The 26,787-nt window shown below is 39.9% G+C and overlaps 1 pseudogene; it reads right to left on the bottom strand.

The window, feature by feature from the left end:
* Positions 1-381: 381 nt before the first annotated feature.
* On the bottom strand, positions 382-26,787 carry LOC134807401 (tigger transposable element-derived protein 1-like; annotated as a pseudogene).

Below are 26,787 nucleotides of genomic sequence, written 5' to 3'. Positions count from 1 at the left end.
TTGTGGAAGCTTAAAGTAGTGATCTCATGAAGGCAGAGAGTAGAACAATATTACCAGAGGCTAGGAAGGGGATGGGGGAATGAAGAAAGGTTGGAAAATGGGCACAAACATACAGTTAGATAGATGGAATACATTCTAGCACAGTAGGGTGACTATAGTTAGCAATAATTTACTGTATATTTTAAAACAGCTATAAGGGAAGATCTGAAATGTTCCCAACACACAAAAAACATTAAATATTTGAGATGATGAATATCCTAAATACTCCGATTTGATCATTACACCATTGTACACATATATCAAAATATCACGTGACTGATACATATGCACAACTATTATGTACCAAGAAAATGTTAAAAAGTGTTTTGTTGCTAAACAATGCTAATGATCATCTAAGCCTTCAGCAAGTCCTAATCTTTTTGCTGGTGGAGGATTATACCTTGAGGTTGATGGCTGCTGACTGATCAGGGTGGTTGTTGCAGAAGTTTGGGGTGGTTGTGGGAATTTCTTAATATAAGACAACAATGAAGTTTGCTGTATCAATTGATGCCTCCTTTCACAAAGGATTTCTCTGTAGCATGCAATGCTGTTTGATAGCATTTTCCCCATGGTAGAATTTCAAAATTGGAGTCAATCCTCTCAAACCCTGCTGATGCTTTATTAACTAAGTTTATATAATATTCTAAATCCTTTGTTGTCCTTTCAACAATGTTCACAGCATCTTCACCAGGAGTAGATTCCATCTCAAGAAACTACTTTCTTTGCTCTTCCACAAGAAGCAACTCCTCATCCTTTAAAGTTGGATCTTGAGATTGCAGCAATTCAATCATATCTTCAGGCTCCACTTCTAATTTTAGTTCTCTTGGTATTTCCTCTATATCTGCAGTTACTTCCTCCACTGAAATCTTGAACCTCTCAAAGTCATCTATGAAGGTTGAAATTAACTTCTTCCAAACTCTTGTTAATGTTGATATTTTGACCTCCTACTATAAGTTGTGAATGTTTTTAAGGCATCTAGAGTAGTGAACTCTTTCCAGAAGATTTTCAATTACTTTGCCCAGATCCATCAGAGGACTCACTATCTATGGGAGATATAGCCTTATGAAATGTATTTCTTATATAATAAGACTTGGAAGTCAAAATGACTCCTTTACCCATGGGCTACAGAATGCATGTTGTTTTAGCAGGGATGAAAACAACATTAATATTCTTGTACATCTTCATCAGAGCTCTTGTGACTAGTGCATTGTCAATTAGCAGTAATATTTTGAAAGGAATCTTTTTTTTTTTTCTGAGCAGTAGGTCTCAACAGTGGGATTAAAATATTTGTAAACCATGCTGTAAACAGATGTGCTGTCATCCAGGCTTTGTTGTTGCATTTATAGAGAACAGGCAGAGCAGACTTAGTGTAATTCTTAAGGTCTGTAGGATTGCTGGAATGATAAATAAGCATTGACATTGACTTAATATCACTAGCTGCATTAGCCCCTAACAAGGGAGTCAGCCTGTCTTTGAAGTTTTGAAGCCAGGCATTGACTTCTCACTAGCTATCAAAGTCCCAAATGGCATCTTCTTCTGATAGAAGGCTGTTTTATCTATATTAAAAATATATCATTTAATTGAGCCACTTTCATCAATGACATTTGCTAGATCTTCTGCATAACTTACTGTAGCTTCTACATCACCACTCGCTGCTTCGGACCTTGCACTTTTGTTTTATAGAGATGGCTTCTTTCCTTAAACCTCATGAACCAACCTCTACTAGCTTCAAAATTTTCTTCTGCAGCTTCTTCACCTCTCTCAGCCTTTATAGAATCGAAGAGAGTTAGGGCCTGGCCTGGATTAGTCTCTGTCTTAAGGGAATGTTGAAGGTGGTTTGCTCTATCCAGACCATTAAAACTTTCTCCATATCAGCAATAAGACTATTTTGCTTTCTTATCTTTTGTGTGGTCACTGGAGTAGGACTTTAAATTTCCTTCCCATTCATGACTTGGCTAACTGTTTGGCTCAAGAGGCCTACCTTTTGTCCAATCTTGGGTTCAACATGCTTTCGTCACTAAGCTCAACCATTTCTAGCTTTTGATTTAAAGTGAGAGACATGCAACTCTTCCTTTCCCTCGATCACGTAGATGGCATCATAGGGTTATTAACTGGCCTAATTTTAATATTATTGTGTCTCAGGAATTGGGAGGCCGAGGAGAGTGAGAGAAACAGGGGGACAGTCGGTGGATGGAACAGTCAGAACACTCACAGTTTTTGATTATGTTTGCCATCTTACCTGGGTGTAGTTTGTGATGCCCCAAAACAATTACAGTAGTAACATTGAAGATCAGTGATTACAGAGCATCATAACAGAGAAAACCATATAATAATAATGAAACAGTTTGAAATATTGTGAAAATTGCCAAAATGTGACCCAGAGATATGAAGTGAGCACATACTGTTGGAAAATTGCCAATAGACTTGCTTGACACAGGGTTGCCACATACATTCAATTTGTAAAAAATGCGTTATCTGCAAAGCACAATAAAATGGAGCACAATAAAATGAGGTATGCCTGTATTAGGACTTGGTGGGGAGCCACCTACATGCATAGGATGTCTGGACGCCAACAGATTAAATGGTTGTGGAAACAGTCATTCATCATTCTTATTGGGTGGTCACCAGGCAAGGGGCTGCCACAGATGGAGCAAAGTTTCTCCTACTTAGAGACTGGTTTTAATGGTTGGACTTACGTGCCTATATTGAGAAGTTCTCTGTTGAGTAGAAGCGAGGCAGTTGCCTGGCAAAGACTTTTGTTCAACGTTGTTCCCCGGGCTCACAGACCACACCCCTTGCACCTTTGCAGCATATGCATTGGGGTGTGCAGCGGGAACGGAGGAAATGCTTATTGAAAAACTCTCCAGTATCAGGTCAAACTACAGAAAACCATGCCAGATCCAGTGTGTTTCTTCCCTTATCTCCCTCCAAGTCCTCACCATCCTCCAACTGGAAAAACACACACACAGTCTCTCTCTTCCAATTTTGTGCACAAATGTGAACATCTTAAATCATTAGCACCTGGGAGGAAACCCTCTTTATGCAACAATAACAATGACAACAAAAACAACAACAAAAAGCCTAGGACTTTTCTCATCTCCCCTAGTGGAAAATATTTATTTCTTCCTACAGAGGATGGGGAAGAGTTGGAGGAAAGAGTGGGTTGTCTTTCTCTCTTGAATGGGCTCTGTCACTATTAATGACACTAAAATAAAGAAGGAAAATCCCCGTATTTCGTATGGGGTTTTCATATTGGAAGAGGCTGGGTGACTGTATCTTGCTATGCTTCTTCCATGGAACAAAAATTGAAGCACATACAAGTTCATTTACTGAAGTGCCCACAAAAAGTAAATGACATAATGTACGTTAAAATTCGGGGTTTCTCTGACTCCAACAGTTATGGTATTTCCACTCTTCCAAAACATATAGCTTTTGAGTCTGGCTCTGACTAAAGATACATTGTGAGCAAAAGAAAAAAAAAATGGACCATTTAAATTTAGCCCTGAGACTTGGGGTATACAAGACACGGAATGCGTTGTGCAGGAAGAAATAAATCCAAATGCCCTCTTTGTTCTTTATTGCCACTCCCCTCCTCTCATATAAATGCTCAGCCCAGAGCTCAGGCAGTAGTTGGATTTGGGAGGGTTAAGGAATGTTAACTAAAATAAGCAAAGCAGAGATGCGTTCCAATTCCATTAGAGCTCAGCCTAAAAGCACTTTCCTTTATATGAGGGAAGCAAAGATCAAGTGAAAGACAGTTGCCAGATCCTTTGCTCATTTCCTGGGAGCTAATGGACCATGAGGGGAAGGATGTTTATGCAACTATAGATACAGCCAAAGAATGTGCTCTTAAACTGTTGTCTGGGGGTTACAAATGTGCCTTACTTTCATAACACACTTTGTCTGTGTGATGAAGTCAGGAATTTCAGAAGCCTGTTCCATTCTTTCCTTTTAGCTTGATCCAGATATAGGCATTGTATTGATTGATTGATTGATTTAATGAGCACTAATTAGCTCAGGAAGGAATTACAGAAGTCAACCTGAGACCCAGTATCTCTCAGCTGGGTTCTTATTAGAGTCAGTGAGTCAGTCTCAGGGGTGATTGATTGATTGACTCACTCATTTATTCACCTGTTTTCCAATTTGCAAGTTTGTGTGCTTTGCAAAGTACTCGGTCAATCATTCAAGATACATGGTTTTTAACCTTTCTCTCTCTCAACACATCGCAAGGTTGAACATTATTTATTAACAGGGTATAGACTGTATTGGAAAGATGTATAACTATATTAAACTCGTAATTTTCAATGGTAATTTCTTAGAATGCAACTAAAATACACAATTAAAATACAGTAAGTTTAAAGACAAATTGTAGAGATGAGACAGAACTATGGCAGAAATTCATAAGATAGTTTGTAAATGACTGATATTCAGGAAACATTTCTATGTGCTGTGGGGGATATATGAAGTTACCTTTCCTTGAAGGAGCTTACACTTGATATGAAAAGACAAGACAAGAATTTTACAGAAGAAAACCTATACTATTTTATAGATAATATGCTTTCCAAGTTCAGAGGAAGGGCAGGGATAGATGAAGTGGAGATGCCATGGGATGACTTCATGGGTGATGTGGAATGTGACTGGATTTGAAGGACAAGAGGGTTTGGAGGGTGGAGACAGGAATGAAGAATGCGGTGTAAAGAGAATGTAGGGCAGAATCATGGGGTGCACTATTTAGAGGGGGAATGGACCCACTATCCTCTCCTGAACCTATGGCAGACATACCTGAATCAGTATTGTGGACATTTGCTGGATTAAAAAAATACTTATTTATTTGTCACTCTGCATCTATTTTTACTTCCTTGATAATGCTTGCTTTCTTATGGGGCATTAGTTTTTTGTCATTTATGATGGTTTGACAGGATTTTCCATCAAAGTGCCTGTGACTCTTAGCTAAGTGGTAGGCCTGTGATCCAAGTTGGCTCATTGAACCCTCTTTGGTGAATTTGAGCCTTTTTTTTTTTTTTGAGACGGAGTCTCACTCTGTTGTGAGGCTGGAGTGTAGTGGCGCGATCTCAGCTCACTGTAACTTCTGCCTACTGGGTTCAAGTGATTCTCCTGCCTCAGCCTCCCAAGTAGCTGGGACCACAGGTGCGTGCCACCATGCCTGGCTAATTTTTTTTGTATTTTTTTTTAATAGAGTTGGGGTTTCGCTATGTTGGCCAGGATGGTCTCCATCTCTTGACCTCGTGATCCGCCCTCCTTGGCCTCTCAAAGAGCTGGGATTACAGGCGTGAACCACCATGCCCAGCTGAATTTGAGCCTTTAAGAAAAGATGGACAATCCAGGTGTTAGCTCATTTACCCTTGCAGCTCTGCCCTACCAGAGTTTTTCATCAGCTCCTGTCCTCTGGAGTCCCTGGCTCCTGGACCTTCTGAGTCTGGTTCTCAGCTGTTGCCTTGATTCTGTGAGCCACCTCATACCCTCACAGTAAATCCTCTGTCTGCTTCAGTTAGCCAGTGACCAGCTGGGGTTTTTAGTTGCAAGCAAGAGAAAACAAACTCTGGCTAACTTATAGAGAAAAATATTGGGAAGGTATCAAATGGCTCTCAAAACTGATGAGAAGCCTGGGTCAACAAGTTTTAAAACATAGATGGGAAGCAAAGGAAACTGCATAGCTGGAATCATAGCCAAGGTCACGTCACATGAAAAGTCCGTCAAGGACATGTTGGTGCAACCCTGGACACCTGGCCACTTCCTTTGGACACGAATGCTGTCCCTTGCACTATCCTTTGGCTTGTCCCTTGGCCACTGCTGGACACTGCATGCTGTCCCTTCCACGATCCCCACTGGGCACTGGAAGAAGGTATTTCTGGTGCTACTTACACCAGCTTCAAAATCCTAGATAGAAAGATTTGAAAGATAGAAAGATCTAAAGCTGGAGGACAGATCTGCCCTCTCTCATATAGTGGTAGATTCCTCAATTACAGAAAAGGAGTTCAGGTGTTGGTGAAAAAAATCTACTTTAACAGACATAAGGCTGTGGTACCGAGGTGGAGGGTCTCTAGTGGATCTGATTTTTCTCTCTGGCTTGCCACTTCTCTCATATTTTGAGCTGGAAACATTAGCTTGCATTTTCTGTAAGAAGCATCACAAATTTATGGGTTAATAACACTAATAGTCTTAATGATGATGATGATGGTGATAATGATAATAGCAGCTATTTAGTGAATGCCTCATACTTTCTAGGCATCCTTTTAGGTGGGAATGCATATAATCTCTAATTCTGAATCTTCACGATGACTCTGTGACATAGGTTTCAACACTCTCTTTTTACAGATGAGAAAGTGTAGGTTTAGAGGGATTAAGATCACTCAACCACATGTGCCACAGCGAGGAATGAAATCCATGTGTATCTGACACCAAAGGCATTTGGTATTTCCTTTTCCTTTGTGAAACAGTGTCCGTTGAACTTTTTTCTCAAATGTGGCTAAGAAAGCCATCCCATGGCTAATTTGTACATTGCTTATCTGATTACAGATCAGGGCTGACTGCATCAGTGTGGCAGTTCAAAATGGTGGAAATACCTTCCCAACACTGTTGGGAAGACAAGAGATTGTGCCCAGGCAGCCATCAAGCCTTCCAGTTATGTATTCTTTTAAACGTCGTTACACACACACGCAGAGCCACTGGAGCTCTCTTGAAAAATCTCTGAATTGTGGATTTTACATTAAAGCTACATCTTGTAGCTTTAGGGTAAGGCAGTGGGAACAGGAAGGAGTGAGGTTTACCAAACAGAGGTAAAAAAAAAAAGGTCTAGGTTTTTCTGCATTCCAGATGTGCTGGAAAAATAAGATTCAGGTTACCATCTGTTTGATTGCAAGACAAGAAATAAAAATAATTTGGAAATCTGTCCTTCAAATTGTAATAATTCCATGCTTGCCTTTGTTATCCCAAGAAAGGGATAATAGAGGTTATGATTTCTCAGTAGGGCTCTGCTGGACATCTCTTATGTAATAACCACTCCAAATGATCTCAGGCCTTTTATTCCAGCCACTTTGGCAACTTGAGGCTTATACTAGCTTCAAGTAGGGGCAATCCAAGTGCTCTTCTCTTACTTCTTGCCATGGACCTATCTGACCTCATGATGTTGGCCACCTATGGGAATAGCCACAACCCTCAAATGCAAAAGAGCCAATGCCCCATGGTATCACCCATGGCCAATGGGAGAGACAAACTGATAAATAAAATGCTCCTTCTTTATTTCCCTAGTGGGTGGCTCAGAGATGCACTATAGTGGGTGTCCAGGAAGGTTCTGGGGAATCAAGGAACCAGGAGCCCCTAGTAGTGACCATCTCAGTAGCAAATCCTTGTGTTGACCTTCCTTTCTTTCCTATTTCCCTTCCCCTGTCCTTTACTAATTCCTACTTTCAGGGATAATGTCTCCAGATAAATTATGCACACTTTTAAACATTTGCATCAGGTTCTTTTTCAGGGGGTGACTCAGGCAAAGAAAGATTCTAAGCATAATAATAATGAATAACTCAAATTGGCTTAGTATTTTACAATATACTTAGCTTTTGCACACAATACTCTTATTTGCACAACAACCTTGTACAGTATGTGGTACATGAATTATTATTATTCTTCCATCCTAAGCTAAGATTCCAAAAGGTAAGGCAGTTTAATCAAGGTCATACAAAAGTTAAAGGTAGATCTGGAGAAAAGAATATTGTTTCTTGGGTGCTTAGTTCAGTGTTCATTCTACTCTGACTACATTTAGAGTCCTGGAACACTTCCCTAGGGTTGTGCAAACTGGAACAATATTACAGAATTTTGCCTTTACTCGACTTTAATTGTCAGTGTATTAAACTATATGACATGTATAGATTAATGATTCAAATGACTGTAGGTGCCCACTTTATTTGCAGCCCTATGTTTCCTGAAACTTTTCTTTTCTTTTCTTTTTTTTTTTTTGAGACGGAGTCTCCCTCTGTGGCCCAGGCTGGAGCGCAGTGGCGCGATCTCAGCTCACTGCAAGCTCCGCCTCCCGGGTTCAAGCCATTCTCCTGCCTCAGCCACCACGACACCCGGCTAATTTTTTGTATTTTTAGCAGAGACGGGGTTTCACTGTGTTAGCCAGGATGGTCTCGATCTCCTGACCTCGTGATCTGCCCGCCTCGGCCTCCCAAAGTGCTGGGATTACAGGCGTGAGCCACCGCGCCCGAAACTTCTTAAGCAAGCGTTGAGCTCTTTCACTTCTATAGGTTTTTATGTGAAGCTAGACTGTTTTATAAGCAGCCCCTTCCCTGGAAAAAAGGCAGGAATAAGTTATGATAATAAAAATAGCTGCCATTTATTGAGAGTCAGCCACTGACTGACTCAACAAATGAGAGTCAGTCAGTGCTTTCCAGGTTATCTTGATTAATCCTCAAAAGGATCCTGTGAGGCAGGTACCATTAATATCTCCATTTTGAGAAACTGAAGCACAGAGAAATTAAGCAACTTACCCAGGCTCACACAGCTAGTAAGCAGTGTAGTCAGCATTTGAACACAGGCAGTCTGACTCCAGAGCTCACGCTCTTAAACATTATGATATACTTCCTGGGTGAAAAAAGGTATTTGGTATTGCTCATTTTGTCGTTTCATATTAAATGATAACTCTATTGCCTGGTTTCCTTGAGTCTGGAAAAGGATGGTAAAGTAGTTTCTTTTAATGGAATATCACTTCATCAACTCTGTTTTACAAAATTTAGCAAGGCCTGACTATACTGAAGTTATCACTCTGCCTATAACACTAACATTTAGCAAAGAACTAAAGAGGAGGGTTATTTGTGAACTTTTTCAAATGTATGGAGTTTCTTATAGGTGAAAGTATGATGAACTATATGAGAAAATATAGGCATCATGTTAAGAAATTAGTTCATCTATTTTGAATCCTCATATGTATTAGAAGTTATTTCTAAAAAGTTGAATCATTCTTATATTAAAAAATTAAACATCAAACTTCTAATGAATTAAATGGAAAAGATTAAGTGTAATATTAATGAATAAGAATTCTAAAATAGAACATCTTCAGGTACATTCTAAATATTGAAGAGCTTTGATTCTCAAACAGAGGAGGGGAAGAGGTGAATCAGAATCACATGGTATAAGTGGGCATGGCCAGGCGGGGACCCTGGGAGAGGCCAGCAGACTGGAGGGTGCTCAGATTAAACTGACCCCATCCCACAGCAAGATGGCCCTGCTCTGTCCAGGTCCGAAAGTAAAAAAATAACGTACGCTGGCAAGGCTGTGGAGAAAAGGGAACACTTATACACTGCTGGTGGGAATGCAAATTAGTTCAGCCACTGTGGAATGCAATTTGGAGATTCTCAAATAACCTAAAATAGAACTGCCATTCGACCTGGAAATCTCATTACTGGGTATATACCCAAAGGAAAAGAAACTGTTCTACCATGAAGACACATGCAGGCGTATGCACATTGCAGTACCATTCAAAGAGGTGGAATCAACCTAGATGTCAATCAATGGCAGACTGGATAAAGAAAATGTGGTACATATATACCATGGAATACTACACAGCCGTAAAAAGAATAAAATCATGTTCTTTGCAGCAACATGGATGGAACTGGAGGCCATTATCCTAAGTGAATTAACGCAGAAACAGAAAACCAAATACCACATGTTCTCACTTATAAATTGGAGCTAAACAGTGAGTACACATGGACACAAAGAAGGGGGCAATGGAAACTTGCCTGCTTGAGGGTGGAGGTTGAGAGGAGGATGAGGATTGAAAAACTTCCTATCAGTTATAATGCTCATTATGTGGGCGATGAAATAATCTGTACACTAAACCCCCATGACACGCAATTTACACATATAACAAAACTGCATATATACCCTCTGAACCTAAAATAAAAGTTGGAAAGAAAAAGAAAACTGCCACCAGTTAAAAAAAAGAAGAATCACATGCTGTATATATACACCTCTGCTTCCTTACCTGTTTGAATGAATCCTGACATTTGCCACAACATGGATGGACCTGGGTGACGCTATGTTAAGTGAAATAACTTAAATCAGAAAAAAATATTGCATGATCTCACTTATACATGAAATTTTTAAAAAGGGTCAAATATATAGCATGAAACAGTGGTTACCAGGGTCAGAGAGTGGGGGAGGGAATAGGATGGAGTAGGTCAAAGTATACAAAGTAGCAGATATGTATGATAAATAAGTTTGAAGATCAAATGTACAATATGAGGAATATAGTTATTAATAGCATATTATATCAGGACTTTAGCTAAATGAGTAGATTGTAGCTCCTCTTGCTACAGGGAAAAAATGGGTAACTGTGAAATCATAGAAATGTCAATTTGTTTCATCATCATAACCATTTACTACACATATGTATCCTATAATATCATGTTGTATGCCTTAAATATACACAATAACATTTATTTATGGGAGACAGGGTCTTACTCTGTCATCCAGGCTAGAGTGCAGTGGTGCAATCTTGGCTCACTGCATCCTGGACCTCCTAAGCTCAGGTGATCCTTCCACCTTAGCCTTCCAAGTAGCTGGGACTATAGGTGCGTGCCACCACACCTGGCTAATGTTTGTTTGTTTGCTTGTTTTTTGGTAAGAACAGGGTTTTGCCATGTTACCCAGGCTGGCCTTGAACTCCTGGGCTCCAGCAATCTGCCTGCCTGGGCCTTCCAAAGTGCTGGGATTACAGGCGTGAGCCACCGTGCCCAGCCTCAATAAAATTTATTTTAAAAAAGAGTCACATGATGAGGATTGTTCTTCAAGGTGATTATAACCAATTTGTAGTTTTTTTTCAGCTATGTAAAGGATGTTCTATTTCCCCACATCCTCCATAAGGCTGGTGTTACCCAGACTTTCTAATTTTGCAAATCTGGTAGATATGAAATGGATGTCATTGCTTTTTAAACATAAAATTTCTTAAATGAAGGAGGTTATTTATGAAGTATTCTTTTAACTTGATGACCTTATTAATAGACCAACTTCTCTTCCTACACCCTGCCTGTCATTTAGGCTAAGCCACGAGAGCTAGAGTTACAGGAGAGAAGAGAGCATGTGCTGCATGGAACAGCAATGTTCACAAATAGGGATGAAAGAAGGTATGACGTGTAGGTAATTCTTATCAGCAGGAAGAGGAAGGAGAAGCTTTTCTGGTAGAGATTAGAGGGGAGAGAGCAGAGAGGAAAAAGTCTCCTCCACTCCACTATCCTCCAATCACCAATGGCATGGGATCACCTGAGGTGAGACTACTTAATATTCAATAAAACAAACCAATGTTTTTTTTTCCTGCACATATGATTTGGTCTTTGTAAAAATGGTGACCCATATCCCCAATATCAACATACCTGAGTTCCATCTGTTAAGCCTTTAATAGAGTGTCAGGTGTTATGCCAACTAACACTTCATCTATACTGTGTAATTATCCAAACTGTCATATAGGAGGTGAGACAATGGGATTTTTCTTCTTTTACGTATGAGGAAACTGAAATATGTGAGGTGAAGGAACTTGCCCAAAGCCACATTGGTAGTAAATAATGGAGCTACTATTCTAATCCAGAGGTGACTAACTCCAGACAGGCACCCCTGACCACTGAATTACCCACACTTTAATTAAAGTACCTGTTGGTAGCAGTCTCATAGGAGAGTGCTGGGTATTAGGACGACAGAATACATTTGAATGCTGTTTCCAGACTTAGAGGTCAGAATAGCTCATGGGACCTTGAGCAGGAAGAGGTTACACATTTTGGTAAGTGATTCTAGCTTGATTGCCTGGGATGACAATAGTCAGTCTAGATAGAGGCAGGCAATTAATTCAGGAAGCCTTCCAGGACATGGTAGATTCCATTATCAGGTGAAAGAATTAACTAAAGGACAATTAAGGATAGTCATTAAGAACTTGGGCTCTGGAGCCAGTTAGACAAAGTTTTGAGTCCTGATCTCTGTTTTTTTTTTATAACCTTAGGCAAGCCACTCATCTTCTCTAAGCTATTTTATGACCTGTCAAAAGTGGATAATTTTATATGCTATATACAAATATATATACTTGTGAATTAAATGAGCTACTGTATGTGAAGTCTTTTGTGCAGTACCAGGTATACAGTAAGTGCTACATAATGGGAGCTGTTAGATAATGAGATGGTAGCTGGCAGGTCTGGCAGTATGCAACAACCATGGAGTAGTACCAAAGAAAATTGCTGCTGACTTGTGCAATGTGAAATCACCATGAGGAAAGTTTGACAAGTAGTCAATGGACATACAACTGTGGACTTTTGAAAAAAGATCTATCATATTGGCAGCATTTCATCTCAAAAACACATCCACATCCGTGCACCTAGGCATTGAGTTCAGTTGCCGTGCCCATGTGGCTTACTTTGGAAGGAAGGGAGCTGAGGCAGTTTCTTTAATATTACTGCTGAGGGAATATCTCCAAGGACATCTGTTTTCATAGGTCTTTTATGTTGGCTTCAAGAAAACTTGTAAATGAGGTCAGTACCTCTTGACTATTTTGAAGGTTTGCTCTTTGTAGTGACATGCTCTCAAGTCTTCTAGAGGTGATTTTTAGAAAGTAATGAGAAGAAGGAAACCAGCATTCCAATTGGGTAAAGTCTTACAATTTCCCCATGGGTGGAAAAGGGTATGATTTCTGAATGGGGAAAAGAGATATGATGCTTTGTAATGAGTTGTTCTTTGTTTAAGATAATGGCACTCTTGACCTGCAATCCTTGGCTATGCTGGTTGATTCATTTTATCACTATTGGGTTGGATCAGTACTGAGCTTTCTACCTTAACACTCCCGAGGTAGATGTTGGGATGATGGTGTTTGGCTGCCTGTCTGGAGAATCACTCTTTATCTCTTGGCCTCATTTTTTCCTGAATGTAACTGTAGAGTTAACCAACAGAACTGACTGGCCATGGCATGTGTTTTATTGCCGTGTGTGTGTGTATTTCCATAAAATTGCAATTTCTCCATTCAGGCCCTAAGAATTAAAATCTTGAGCACAAGAGGAGCACAGGCAGGGAGAATACTGAGAGAACAGCACAAGGTAGTGAAGAATCCTGTCAAGAGGAGATGACTATTTTTATTCTGTCTGCCTGAACAGAGAGCTCTTGTGATACATTGACTCTGAGAGAGCAGGTGAGACTCGGTGCTCAGATGAGACATGAATGGTGAGGCAGCCACACACCCGAAAGGTCAAATGCTCATTGTCCTCCTGTCTCAGAGAGCCTGATATTGACTACAGAGCTCCCTTGTTTTTTCTTTCCTTCCATCAAACTGCTTTTATACAAGAGCCATTAGCCCCAGCTCTTCCTGTCCTGAAAGGGCCAGGATTAGAGAGGGCTGGGCAGTTACAGGTACTTGGAAATGGCAGCTTTTGTCAGTTTATTGCCTTTGAAAAGTAAGCATCAGAGAGAGGGGGGCAAAGCCCTAAACACTGCCATGGGTAAGGGGATTTAGCATCCTTTATTGAGGACTAAAAGAGTAAGAGTTTTACCTCTTCGTCTAGCTACCCATTTTTTCCTCTCATTAATCTTATAGAGGAGTAAAGGTCAACCCAGAGCTTCTGTCTGAACTGACTTTTGTTCCAATAATTATACCTCATCCTACATGTTCTTATGTTCTTTTTGTCCACCCTAAGCATCTTCTCTTGAGCGTTTGCTACATTTAAAACTTTACCCCAAACTTTCCTTTCTCCCCACCACAAAGAAGACTTCTAAATGTAAGTGAATTTCTTCTCTTTCCTCCCAGCCTAACTGGTGCCTGCTTTGCAGATGTCAGCTGGTCTAGTTTATGCCCAAGTCCTGTTACTGAACATTAAACCTAGCATTCTCTATGGGTCCAGAGTAATTTGCTTTTTAAAGAAACAGGGACAATGTGCTATAATTTGTGTGGTCTGTCACCTATAAAAGGTTGTGAAGGCTTATGATGGTTCTTTTTAAATTGTAACTTAAATGACTGAAATAAATTGCTTTAACAAATGGCCTTGTGAAGCACACTCTTGTCAAACTAAATTTCATTCTCTTGGGGGAATCAACAGAAGAAGAATTAAGTAAAGATGAATGCAGTTGAGTCTTTTTAGACCAGTTCCCAAAGGCAATTCTAGGCCCTCAGATATTTCCCAGAAATTGTTGCCATTAAATCTAAAAAACAGGGAAAGTAGTCTCAATATGAGAGACTCAGAGGCCTTCAGTCAGGTTTGTCTTTGGGCAAGTTCTAACACATGTGAAACATTGTTGAACTGGAAGAAACCATTTTGCTGGAGATCACAGAATTTGGCCTTTATCTCTTGGTAAAATCACAATAAGTTGTTCATTGTAGCTGTTTAACAAATGTAAGGAAACCATAGAAATTTAGCCCCTTCTGCCGATTACTACAACTGAAGCAGAATGCTATGTAGAGGCTCATGAGGTGATGAGCCTCACCCCACCTTCAGAATTTCTTTGCTCTAATCTCAGTAATCATCCTTCACCCAGAAATCCTCTTCCCACACCCAGGATCATCCATGTTGGATGTTGAAGCTTGTTTTTCAAGCATCTCTTCTTGGAATGGTGTATTAGTTAGATTTGCTGTATAACACATCACCCCAAAACATAGTGGTTTAAGAAGTAACCATTTATTTACCTTAAAATTCTCTTGGTTAGAAATGTGAGCTGGGTTCAGCTAATTGGCTTTTCTAGTTTGCACTGGATTCATTTATTCATCTTCTGTCAACTGCCAGGCAGTCTTGCAGCTGGTTGGTTTGGTTGGCTTCAGTGGAGATAGGTTATCTTTGTTCCATATGGGAGGTCATCCAACAGCTGGTTAGCCCAGACTTGTCCCTGTGGCCACTGGGCAAGATTCTGAGGGAGTGTGGATGTGGAAGCTGCAAGGTTTCTTAAGGCCCATGCTCAGAAACTCACACACATTCCCTATTGCCACATTCTGTTAAGCAAGTAAGCCCCAAGGCCAATCCTGATTGGAGGGGTGAAGAAATAAACTCCACCTCTTTGTGGGAGAATCTGCATAGTCACATTACTAGTGATTTGGATACCAGGAGGGGCATGAATGAGACCATTTTTTTTTTTTCAAACAGTGATGTCTATATATGTAGGTTTTTTTTTTTTTCTTTTGGCCTGGAGGAGACTTTTGCTCACTTGGGATAGCTTTTTAAGCCAATGGAGGCTTATTTTCTATAGAGCTGAGATTGCATTTTTAAGGAGTTTCAAAATATAGGCCTGCAGTTTGACAGTCTCCATGGGACTGAAGTGCCTTCTTTGTCTCTAATTACCAATGCCATGCTCAACACAAGTGCTCAATGGGGCTGTGTTCCTACGGATGTTCTCTTTAGTACCTACACCACACTAACATCATCTCTGCTGCTGGTTTTCTGTTATGCCCAAACTAATATTATAAACTATTGCCAAAGGACAGCACACCCAAATCTCTATAATCTAATTACATATGTTTTGCTTTATCTGTGGTGATTCCGAATCACTTGCTCTGTTGGTATTTCCATATTCATTCCATGTGTACTTATTGCACATGCAGGTATTATCCAAGGAATGGAGCTGTCTCCATGGCTGGGGAGGTTTGAGTGAGTGAAACCTTGGCTCACACTGCTTTTTTTTTGGATCAGCCTGCTTGAGGAGCTGCCTGGTGCCTGTGTGGGAGCAGATGTAGGAAAGTGCTGTGACCAGGCCAATTGTCCAAAGTCAGGATTTCTTATGGAAAACACATTAAAAACTTTCCCTGAACATCACATCACATACATCTGAGTTCAATGCAAATGTCGAGACAAATCTAAGAGTTGCCTTTTTTTTTTTTGATTACTTACTCTTTTGGACTGACCCCATCTGCTTTCCTTCCTTACAGAATAATCAACAGTTGATGGCATAATGCATGCATGGTGCCTTATTTATGGTTTTTTATAGAGTCTGTTGCATGCTTCATTGTGCTTTATGAAACTCTAATCTATTCAGATTATAAATCTTCTCTTCTCTTTTTTGGAAGCAGCTTCCTACAGGACTTAAAATGTAGTAAATATTAAAATGGTAATGCTTTAAAATTGTACTGTGGGGCTGAAGAGTTAATCCTCTAATAATAAGGGCCTCCTATGAGACAGGCACTGCCTAGGTACATTAAATGCATAAATACAAAAATAAATAATTCTCACCGTGACCCTTCAAGTTGGATTTGGTGGTGCTTGTTTCATTAATGAAGTAACTAAAGCTCTTAGCAGTTAATTAACTTAGAAGAGCACAGAATAACTGTGTCGCTAAACCAGAATGGGAACTAAAGTCAGCCTGACTCCAGAACCAGTTCTTTTTCTACTACAATAGAATTCTTAGTATGATAATGGCCTCTGACTGCTGAGTCACTGCCACCATCATTTTGTAGGAATGCACTTACTTTTTCCTGGAAGAAGCAGGGCAATTTATCCCCTTATCTCCTCATCTTTATGATTTCATGACATAGCTACAAAATGGAAGTCATCTTTTAAAAACTCACATGGGATTGGAATGGTAGACATTGCACAGACCTAGGGGAAAGGCACAGACATAGTGGGGGGCATGAGGTGGGTGGAGAGATTCAGAAAAAAAGCTTTTCTGCCAATCTTGAAAGGATGCAGTTTGAAAATTACATATATTAAAACCGAATGCTAAATTGGAAGAATGTACGTCATTAAAAGTGTGGCCAATGTCAGTGTCTTTTAAAAACTCTCAGACATAGGCTATGGCCAGACGGACAACCTCTTCTCTCTCTCTCTTTTTTTTTTTTTTGAGATGGAGTCTCGCTCTGTTGCCAGGCTGGAGTGCAGTGGCATGATCTTGGCTCACTGCAACCTCCAACTCCCTGGTTCAGGTGATTCTCCTGCCTCAGCCTCCTGAGTAGCTGGGATTGCAGTTACATGCCACCACACCCAGTTATTTTTTGTATTTTTTTTTTTTTTGGTAGACATGTGGTTTCACCATGTTGGCCAGGATCGTCTGGATCTCCTGACCTCATGATCTTCCCACCTCAGTCTCCCAAGGTGCTGGGATTACCGGCGTGAGCCACTGCGCCTGGCTCCTCTTCTCTCTTGACCCAGAATTGGGTTTGGATGATCTTGCAAGTCCTTGGAGATTTTCTCAAATGAAGGCATCAGGTCAGACTCTTCCTAACATATCTCTTTATTATTATTATTGTTGTTATTGTGAGTTGAAGTCAGTTACATCATAGCTGCTCCAACAAATCAGACGATCAGCTGTATGTAGGCAGTCCAGCCTTTCTCTGCACCCTGATGCTTCTAGGAGTGCCATTGCTCCAGAGCAGCATGCTTCACTCCATTAGCTTGGTTCTAGCAGAAAACCATAGGTTTTATTTCAAAGCTCTTTGGTTCCAGAACAGTATTTCCAAAGGGTGTTCCAGAACAGCACTTCTCAAGTCTGGGAAACTGTTGGAAATTAACAACATGCACCGGCCTATGAAAGGCTCATAGAAATGTTGTGTTTAATGCACCTTCTAAACTGTTTAATTCTGGGTAGAAATCAAAAGTTCCATTTTAGACCTGTCATGTTTGAGTTGTGGATTATGTATTTGAGTGGAGGTATCCAGGGAGCAAGTGGATCTACGAGTCTGGCCCTCAGGGGAGAGATAAAGACTAGAGAGAAATGTTAGAAAATTATCAGCATATAGATGTTTTCTAGTGCACTGGGAATCCCCCTATTATAAACAGAAAGGAGAAGAGGGCCCAGTCTGGAGCCTGGAACACTCTAGGGAACACATGGCTTCAAGGTGTAATAAAGTCACATTAAATAGGATGGAAAACTTAAAAAAAAACACACACAAAGGAGATGTATTAATTATACTATTAAAACTTAAAAGCTGACCTAGATAATATTCATTTATATAAAACCATGGAAAGTATTCAGTGCTTTTACATTTAACTTTGGGCCTAATAATTTCAAAACAGTGACAGCTTTGCTGAAAATAATGTCTTAAAGAATTTTTCTTCTTCTGACAAACTCTCTTCTCAATAGTCCATAAGAGAGAATAGACAAACTTTTATTTACAGGTCCTGCTGTTTATGGTCCTTGTGGAGCCTCCTGAATTTTGGGTCTGGATGAATTGCTTTGGCTTCAGAGGTTGTGGGGAAGATACAGAAAAGTAGAAGAAAGAAATAAAAGAAATAAAAATGCAAGCTGAAATGAGCAAGGGGACACATTCATGGTCACACATACAAATGTACAGAAAGTAGTGGGGAAATGTAATAATTAATACATGCATCATTGAAGGAAGAAATGTAAAAATATATTCACCAGAACCTACATTCAATGGGGGACAATTAAATTATAATGAGCATCATGAAATCATATATTTTCCCTGACTTTTAAAAAGTAATTTTTAAGGTGATACTATGGAATATTGGAAAAATGTTCCCCAAAGGTGTGTGATATGGTTTGGCTGTGTCCCCACCCAAATCTAATCTTGAATTGTAACTCCCACAATTCCCACATGTCATGGGAGACACACAGTGGGAGATAATTGAATCATGGGGGCAGGTCTTTCTTGTGCTGTCCTTGTGATAGTGAATAAGTCTCATGAGATCTGATGGTTTTATAAAGGGGAGTTCCCCTGCACACATTCTCTTGTCTGCTGCCATGTAAGATGTGACTTTGCTCCTCATTCACCTTCCACCATGATTGTGAGGCCTCCCCAGCCATGTGGAACTCTGAGTCAATTAAACCTCTTTCCTTTGTAAATTACCCAGTGTTGGTCATGTCTTTATTAGCAGCATGAAAATGGATGAACACAATGTGAGCAGGACTCTTTAGTTCTCTTTTCTACTTTCCACATTATTTTTCACATCACTTCTCCCAGATTTCCAGGCTCTTATCCTGCTTGATCATCTCTGTTAAAGAAAATCCTGAGAAGCAATTTACACAGAATATACAGTAGTCCCTCCTTGTCCAGTTTTGCTTTTTGAGGTTTCAGTTACCCATGATCAACCATGGTCTGACAATATTAAATGAAAAATTCCAGAAGTAAACAATCAATGAATTTTAAATTGTGTAACATTCTGGGCACCCAGGGTCTCACCCAGTCCTGCTGCTCCACCTAGGATGGGAATCATCCCCTTGTCCAGCATATTCACACTGCCTACACTCCCCACCCTTTACTCAATGAGTAGCCAGCTCGGTTATCAGATCGACTGTGATGGTATTGCAGTGCTCGTGTTTGTCGCCCTTATTTGATTTCATAATGGCCCCAAAGTGCAAGGGTACTGATGCTGACATATTGCTATAATTGTTACATTTTATTATTGTTGTTGTTAATCTCTTTCTGTGCCTCATTTATAAATTAAGCTTCATCATGGGTATGTACGGATAGAAAAAAAAACCCAGTTTTTATAGGATTTGGTACTACCTATGGTTTCAGGCATCTACTGGGGGTTTTCAAACATAAGTCCCACAGATAAGGGGGGACTACCATACAATTCATTCATTTATTCATTGATTGCTGATTAATTTACTTATTCAGCAAACACTATTGAGCACTTACTACGTCTTAGGCACTGTTCTAGTTCCAAGATTACAGCTGTGGACAAAATTCTATATATAAAATGTCTGCTTTCATGGAATTTACATTCAAGTTGGAATGGAGGTAAAATAAATAAATATAGAAATAAGGGACATATGTGTCAGATGGTGGTAATGCTATGGAAAAAAATAAAGTTGGAAAGAGGAGGGATGGTGGTGGGGTTGAAATTTCAGTAGGGCCATCATGGAAGGAATTGCTGACATTTGAGCAAAGATCAGAAGAAAGTAAAGAAGAGAGCTGTGCAGATATCTTGGGGAACATATCTATTTGTTGGAGTAGCAGGGAGAAGAAAATGTTAAACTTAAAGAAGTAAAATGTTAATAATGGCATTTCAGATGATAACTAGGAAGAAAATTTTGTTGCAAAGACCTTCTTGGAGTCCTATGTATCATGCCATGGAAGTCACTGCCAACACTACCAGTGGGAAAGGTCAATCCAGGATAGAAGTTTTGAGTCATTACTTACAAAGATGAAGACTCTGCTCTCTGGCAGATGACAGCCAATGAATGGATCTATTGTAAAAAGTGAGAGGCTCCCAGGAGCATGATAGGATGACAGGAGACATTTGAACATTATTAAGCAGAGAGAGAGAGAGAGAGAGAGAGCAAGAGAGTGAGAGAAAAGAGAGAGAGAGAGTCCACAGGGATTTATTTACCTATATCATCACAAACAGGGCTGGTTGCTTTGAGCAGTCAGGAAACCTGGTTTGGAGTGAGAAATAGTGGTTGAGTGTGAAGGCCAAGCTCTGAGTGGTAGACATAAGGCAGGTTTCTGGATCTGCTCTCACAGAGGTGAAGTAGGCTGCCCTTCCACTTTTGTGTGGACTGGGAATTGTGTACAGCTCATTGTTTTCGGGTTAAGAGCAAAAGCTTTGGAGCCAGATTTCTAAGATTCAAATTTAAATTCTATCCCTTACCTGCTGTATGAACATAACCAATTCCCTTAACTACTCTGTGATTCAGTTTCCTCATCACCATCTTCTTTGTCATCGTTGTTGTCGTCGTCATCATCATCATCATCATCATCTGATTCTGGTTCCTATTCTTTCAGTGGCTTTTCCCATTAGTTGGACACTTTTGTCTGCAGCTTTTTCTCTCCCTGTATATTTCTGTGCCTGCCAAGTTATTCCCCAGCACCAGATTGGGCTTTCCTCGGTGTCTGGATTCCTCCTGAGTAGACATCCTGGATATCACCTGGATACAGGCTGTTTCAATTCAATTGGATCCAAAGTCAACAGACTGTTCTCCCTACAGGAGGAGAGGGTTGGGGGTTTAATATGTTCAGAAAATAAACTCATAGCTAGCATAAAAAGAAAACATTTCCCTTAACAATCTTTGTGAACTTATTTAGTTTAGGGTTTGAAGAAAATGTAGAGGCATCATATGTAGAGGCTATCATAAAAATGATAGCTATTATTTTTTGAACATGTACAATGCACTTGGCACAAGGCTGGATTTTTAAAGAGTACAAATCTCTTAGCAATTCTGCTAGGTAGATATTCTGATGAGGAAGTATGAGGAAACTGAAACTCATAGTAATGACAGATTTATAAGGGACAATGCTAGCTCATGATCTTTCTCTGACACAATTTTCTCCCATATATTGGTTTGATCATTTTTCCTGACCTCTGGATGCCCTATACATGTGTATGAAGCATAACTCAGTTTTAGATGGTAAGGGCAGCTTTTTTCAGTTAACAAATTTAATTATTTTCTTACCATGAAAGTAATACATGTCTAATATGGAAAATTTTGACATAGTAGATAAGTTGTCCAAGGTCATGCTGATGATAGGTGGCAGAGTTAAGGCTCAGCCTTTCCCAGAAACTATGTTCTCAGCCACTATTGTACAAAACCATTTCCCTATATTGGTCTCCTTTGGCTGACTCACCCACAGGGTCAAATACATTGTTATTTAACATACTGGCACATCTCAGTTCAGGGCACTTGTTTGGTTTTGCACACAGTTTCATCTGTCTTTAACATAGATTAACAGTATGGAATTTCTCTTGGCCAAATAGACTGCCAATTTGGGGATAGTAACATTCTCCAGATTAAAAATGTAACTGAAAAAGCCAGTGATGCTAATGGAATTGATGTCCATACATGATAAATTGACTGCTTTTAAAGATTGTCTAGTGATCTGTGAAGTCATGTCTATGCATATTGATAAATTGTTTGCATTGTTTGGCTGGGGGTGTCTCAGGTCACCTCCTTCTTTACCTGTAGTTCTCCAAAGTCTACTTCTGCTAATTGGGATTGTTTTTGAGAATAATACTTTAGGCAGTGGTGGATAAATACATCATCACAATTAGGTTACTTTGTAAATATTTGTTTACTTCTATTTGTTTTCAGTCATAATTAAATGCAGTGAAAGCCCTATAAAGTGATAGAAAATGTGAATCAGGGCCTTAGACCCTTGCTTTGTACATTATAAGTTACACTAGCCAATAACTAGTGACTTTTCCATTTCTCAGATTACTTAAAATCCTCCATCAATCACAACAGTAGGAGAAATTTTAGTGCCTGGGATCATGTTTTAAACAATTTTTGGAGGAAGGGGGTGGTAAAATTGGATATATCTCAGGAAATATTGCAAATTCATTTCCTGTCAGTTGCAGAGAGTGAAGTTTTGTGATATTCATCAGTTGATGATTGGAGGATAATACTCATGAGAACCTGAAATCAGAAGGAAAGCTGATTTTTAGCAAAGGCATCAACACGTCATGATATTAGGGACTGGAACCTATTTCTCATGCCTGAGGTGGAATAAAACAAAATACAGTTTCTTGTCACAAACATATTTAGAGAAATTTAAGAAATCTCCAGTTACAGTTTGATTGTGGCTCATAAGAATAATACTGCATTTATCTTCTCTAATCTATGAGTCTAAATGGAATGTAGACAAAAGTAATGACTGTCCAACTACTTGTCATGGTGGAGCTTCTTTGAGGGTGCTGGTGCAGTAGGAAGAACACTGGTGGTGAAGGCTGAAAGATTTCCTTTGATTTTCAGTTACTCCTTTTACTGATGTGTGACCTTAGCCATGTCATTTAATTTCTCTGAGTCCACATATTCTTATCTATAAAATGGAACTAGTAAAACATCCCTCAGATGTTTGTTATAAGTATTAAATTTTAATGCATGTTAATGCCTACTGCTCAATAAATCTAGGTCCACAATTTAATTTTCAAAATTGTGAAATCTAAAAGTGGTGAAGGTTGTATCCTTGAAACCCTTTGGATGGCAAAACCTGAACTGTCTGATTTGATTTCATTTGGCAGAAAATTTTTTCCTAATCATGTTGTATTAGTTCATTTTCACACTGCTAATAAAGACATACTTGAGACTGGGTAATTTATAAAGGAAAGAGGTTTAATTGACTCACAGTTCAGCATGGCTGGGGAGGCCTCAGGAAACTTAACAACCATGGTGGAAGGGGAAGCAAACATGTCCTTCTTCACATGGCAGCAGGAAGGAGGAGTGTTGAGCAAAAGGGGGAAAAGCCCCTTATAAGACCATCAAATCTCGTGAGAACTCACTCACTATCACGAGAACAGCATGAGGGTAACTGCCCCTATGATTAAATTACCTCCCACCAGGTCCCTTCCACAACACAAGGGGATTATGGCAACTCCAATTCAAGGTGAGATTTGGGTGGAGACACTGAGCCAAACGACATCACATGTGAAGCTATTTATAGTCTTTTTCCACCCTGTGTGAATATTCATAGGTTTTGGTGAATTAATACTAGTGTTTGATTATTTGTGTTGTCTCAGACTCTACAAGGGGTGGTACATAATTTACAATTTAATATATTTCTAAAATGTAAAAAAATCCTGAATTCTGAACCATATGTGACTCCAAGAATTTCTGATAAGGGATTTTAGACCTGCATTTCTTTCCTTTTAGAATGAAGGAATATCATTTTTATATTGGCTTATTCTGGTTAATATTATAATATCAGTCATTTTGAGAAAATAATCTTTAGGATTTTTAAAAATAATTTTTGAAGCGATATTTTTACACTGCCTGAACTAAGATTTATGATCACAATCTGAGAACTATCTTAGAATTCTTCACAAAGACCTTAAGACCTAGAACCTAGTAGCTTTTATGATGAGATAAAAATATCTCAAATTCTGATTTAGTTTGAGTTAAAAGAGACCCTTTTACATTAGTCATAGTTACTTAATAAGTATCTGTTGAGATGAGTTGAAATCCTAAGAAATATGCATGAATTTTAGAATAGTAAGACAGTAGATGGAGGAAGAAAATTTGAATAGATTCTCATTTTTAACATGCCTGACTCAACTTTTGGTCTCTTTTCTGATAAAGTTATATTTTTTATTTAAAAAGACAAATCAGGTACTTTCTTAACTGCTGACTCACACATAAACATTATTCTTACACTTAGCATTGAGTTTGTGTATTTATTGCCAGAAATTGTGAAGACCAAGAAAGTTGCAGATACATATACTAGACAACCCAAAGGTAGGGACTGGGGGTGTCGGCGGGTGGGGGGTGGGGTGGAAACCAGACACTATCCATGGTACTGAAGCAGTCTGGTTCTTTTGCCAAGAGCATAGGCCACTTGCTGAATTATAACAAAAATCAAATGATGAATTGCCTGAAGTACCTGTAGCTCATTTAAAACAAATTCTGGGTTTAATTGAGCCTGTATCAAATAGATCATCCTATATTGAGAAGATGTTTTTGTAGTTTAAGATTTGTAAGAGAGATTATCAGTAGTACTCCAAACACATAGTGAATAGACCAGTGTAATTCACAAGCTACTAAAGAGAAATTATTTTATAGGCTACATACTCACTGGGTAAAAACTAAAGTAATTTATTTAATTATCCTTTCGAGAGCTCTCTACATTAATTTTATGAATGCAATAGAAACACTGAAAAGCCACAGGAAAAATAGGAAATTAACTTATATGAAAGTTGGTTATTAATTTTCCCTTCATATAGAAATACATTTTACTGTGTTTACAACAATGTAATTTCAGAGACAGTGAAAGTGTCTTAACTCACAAAGGAATCAAATAGAAATGGAATCAGAGAAAACATAGTCTGACCCTTTGAAGTGATGGGGGTTTCAGCATGTTAAGGTGCTTGATTTTGGTTCTTAGACCACTCTTGGTGCAACTTTCTTCTAAGATAGATAAATAAATATGGGTAAAGGCACAAGGGTAGGTTTTAGGTAAAACCAGGAGGTAGTAGAAGTGTGTTTTAATAAATTTATTCACCTTCTTTTTCACCTGTGGAGTATTAGTGCCTCCTCAATTCTCTTTTCTCTCTTTTATCAAACCAGCGCTTCCAGGAATGTTTGAATTGGAAACTTTTCCTTGAATTATAGAATGAAAGGCCTTTATGTGTAATATGATTACAGACACCACAGAATAGGAGGTTTTCCAGGCAAGAGGATTATCTTTGTGCCCATGAAATCACCCAGTGAACTTGCTAAGAGCATGCCAGTTATGACATAGAATATTTTTAGCTCATATTCTGTGGAAAAAGTCTAGTAATGACTGAAATCTTGCATTTTTTAGCCTCCTACAATCCATTTTTTTCACAGTGAGTCAGAGGGACCTTTGAAAAATACAAATTATATCACATTCTTTCTCCTATTTAAAATGATTTAATGGATTTCCTTTATCCTCAGAAAAAAAGTAGCCAGGGTTGTAACATGGCCTATGAGGCAGTGTAATAATATGGCCTCTGGTACTTCTCTTCACTCTTGGCAATCCAGACACATTGGTCTTGTTTTAGTTCTTTGAGAACTGCAGGATGGCAGGAAGTAGGTTTTTTTGAGTGCTCTATTTTCTAGTGCCTAGTGAGGTGCCATGATTAATAAGCAGTTTTTTTTTTTTTTTGAGACATAGTCTCGCTCTGTCACGCGGGCTGGAGAGCAATGGCACGATCTCGGCTCACTGCAACCTCTGCCTCCCAGGTTCAAGCAATTCTGCCTCAGCCTCCTGAGTAGCTGGGATTACAGGCACCCAGCACAATGCGCAGCTAATTTTTGTATTTTTAGTACAGACAGGGTTTCACCATGTTGGTCAGGCTGGTCTCGAACTCCTGACCTCAGGTGATCCACCCACCTCAGCCTCCCAAAGTGCTGAGATTACGGGCATGAAATAAGTACTTTTTAAATGCATAAATGAAAGAAGGAATGAGTGCAGTGTTGTCACCGTTCTAGTCTGTCTTGATAAAACTACCCCTGAAGATGGCTGACTACAAGCAGCAGCTTTCGGAGACTCCTGTCGAAAAAAAAAATTAGCGTGTGAATCCTTCACCGGCAACCAAAGTATCCAGGTTCTCTCATCAAAGTTGACTAGAAAGCTGGAGTGACTCACGGAGAGAAAGAACAGTGTGGTGCGCGGCCCACTTGAGAGCCACACGGGGAAGGGGAACCTCCTCCCCCTAGCCAAGGGAGGTGGCGAGTGAGTGTGCTACCCAGCCAGGGAAACTGTGCTTTTTCCACAGAACTGTACAACCCATGGATCGGAAGATCCCACTCACGAACCCATGCCACCGAGGCCTAGAGTCCCAACTCTGGCATGTGCAGATTCTTACAGCCTCTTAGCTGGAATCTGCTCAAGCCTACCGAACTCCGGAGGGGAGGGGCGACCAGCACCGACTGGGGGTGCCTGCTAAGCCATTGGAGCTCCCTGGGGGAGGGACAGCAGCCAGCACTGGGACGCGCAACTGCCTAGCATGCTAAGATCCCTGGGCGGGGGAAGGGCGACACACATTTCTATAGCTCCAGGCTGTGTTTTTCCCCTTCTGGAGCCAGAGAGGCAGGGCAGCTTGGTCCCAAGACTTGTCCCCACAGCCTAACACACTGGCTGTGGCAGTCTCTGTGGCCAGAGTGCCTCTTCAGGCCTAAACCTGACCCAGCCTTCCTCATTGGGCGGGGCTTCCCTGCAGGATCTCCAATAACTCCAGCCAGAGGCTCAGGGACAGAATTGGAATTGGGGGAGGGGTCGCAGCAGTCTCTCTGGACCAGCGGACTTGGCTTCTTCTCCTGGCAGTTCTGAAGAATCCGGGCAGCACAGATGAGAGGGATTCCCCCCAGCGAAGCACACCTTCTCCACCAAGGGACAAAGTGCTTCATTAAACGGGTCCTGCTCCCCAT

This window comes from Pan troglodytes, chromosome 9 (genome assembly GCF_028858775.2).
Source record: "Pan troglodytes isolate AG18354 chromosome 9, NHGRI_mPanTro3-v2.0_pri, whole genome shotgun sequence".
Taxonomy (NCBI): domain Eukaryota; kingdom Metazoa; phylum Chordata; class Mammalia; order Primates; family Hominidae; genus Pan; species Pan troglodytes.
The sequence above is the reverse complement of the archived record's forward strand: the minus strand, read 5'-3'. Positions and strand labels throughout refer to the sequence as shown.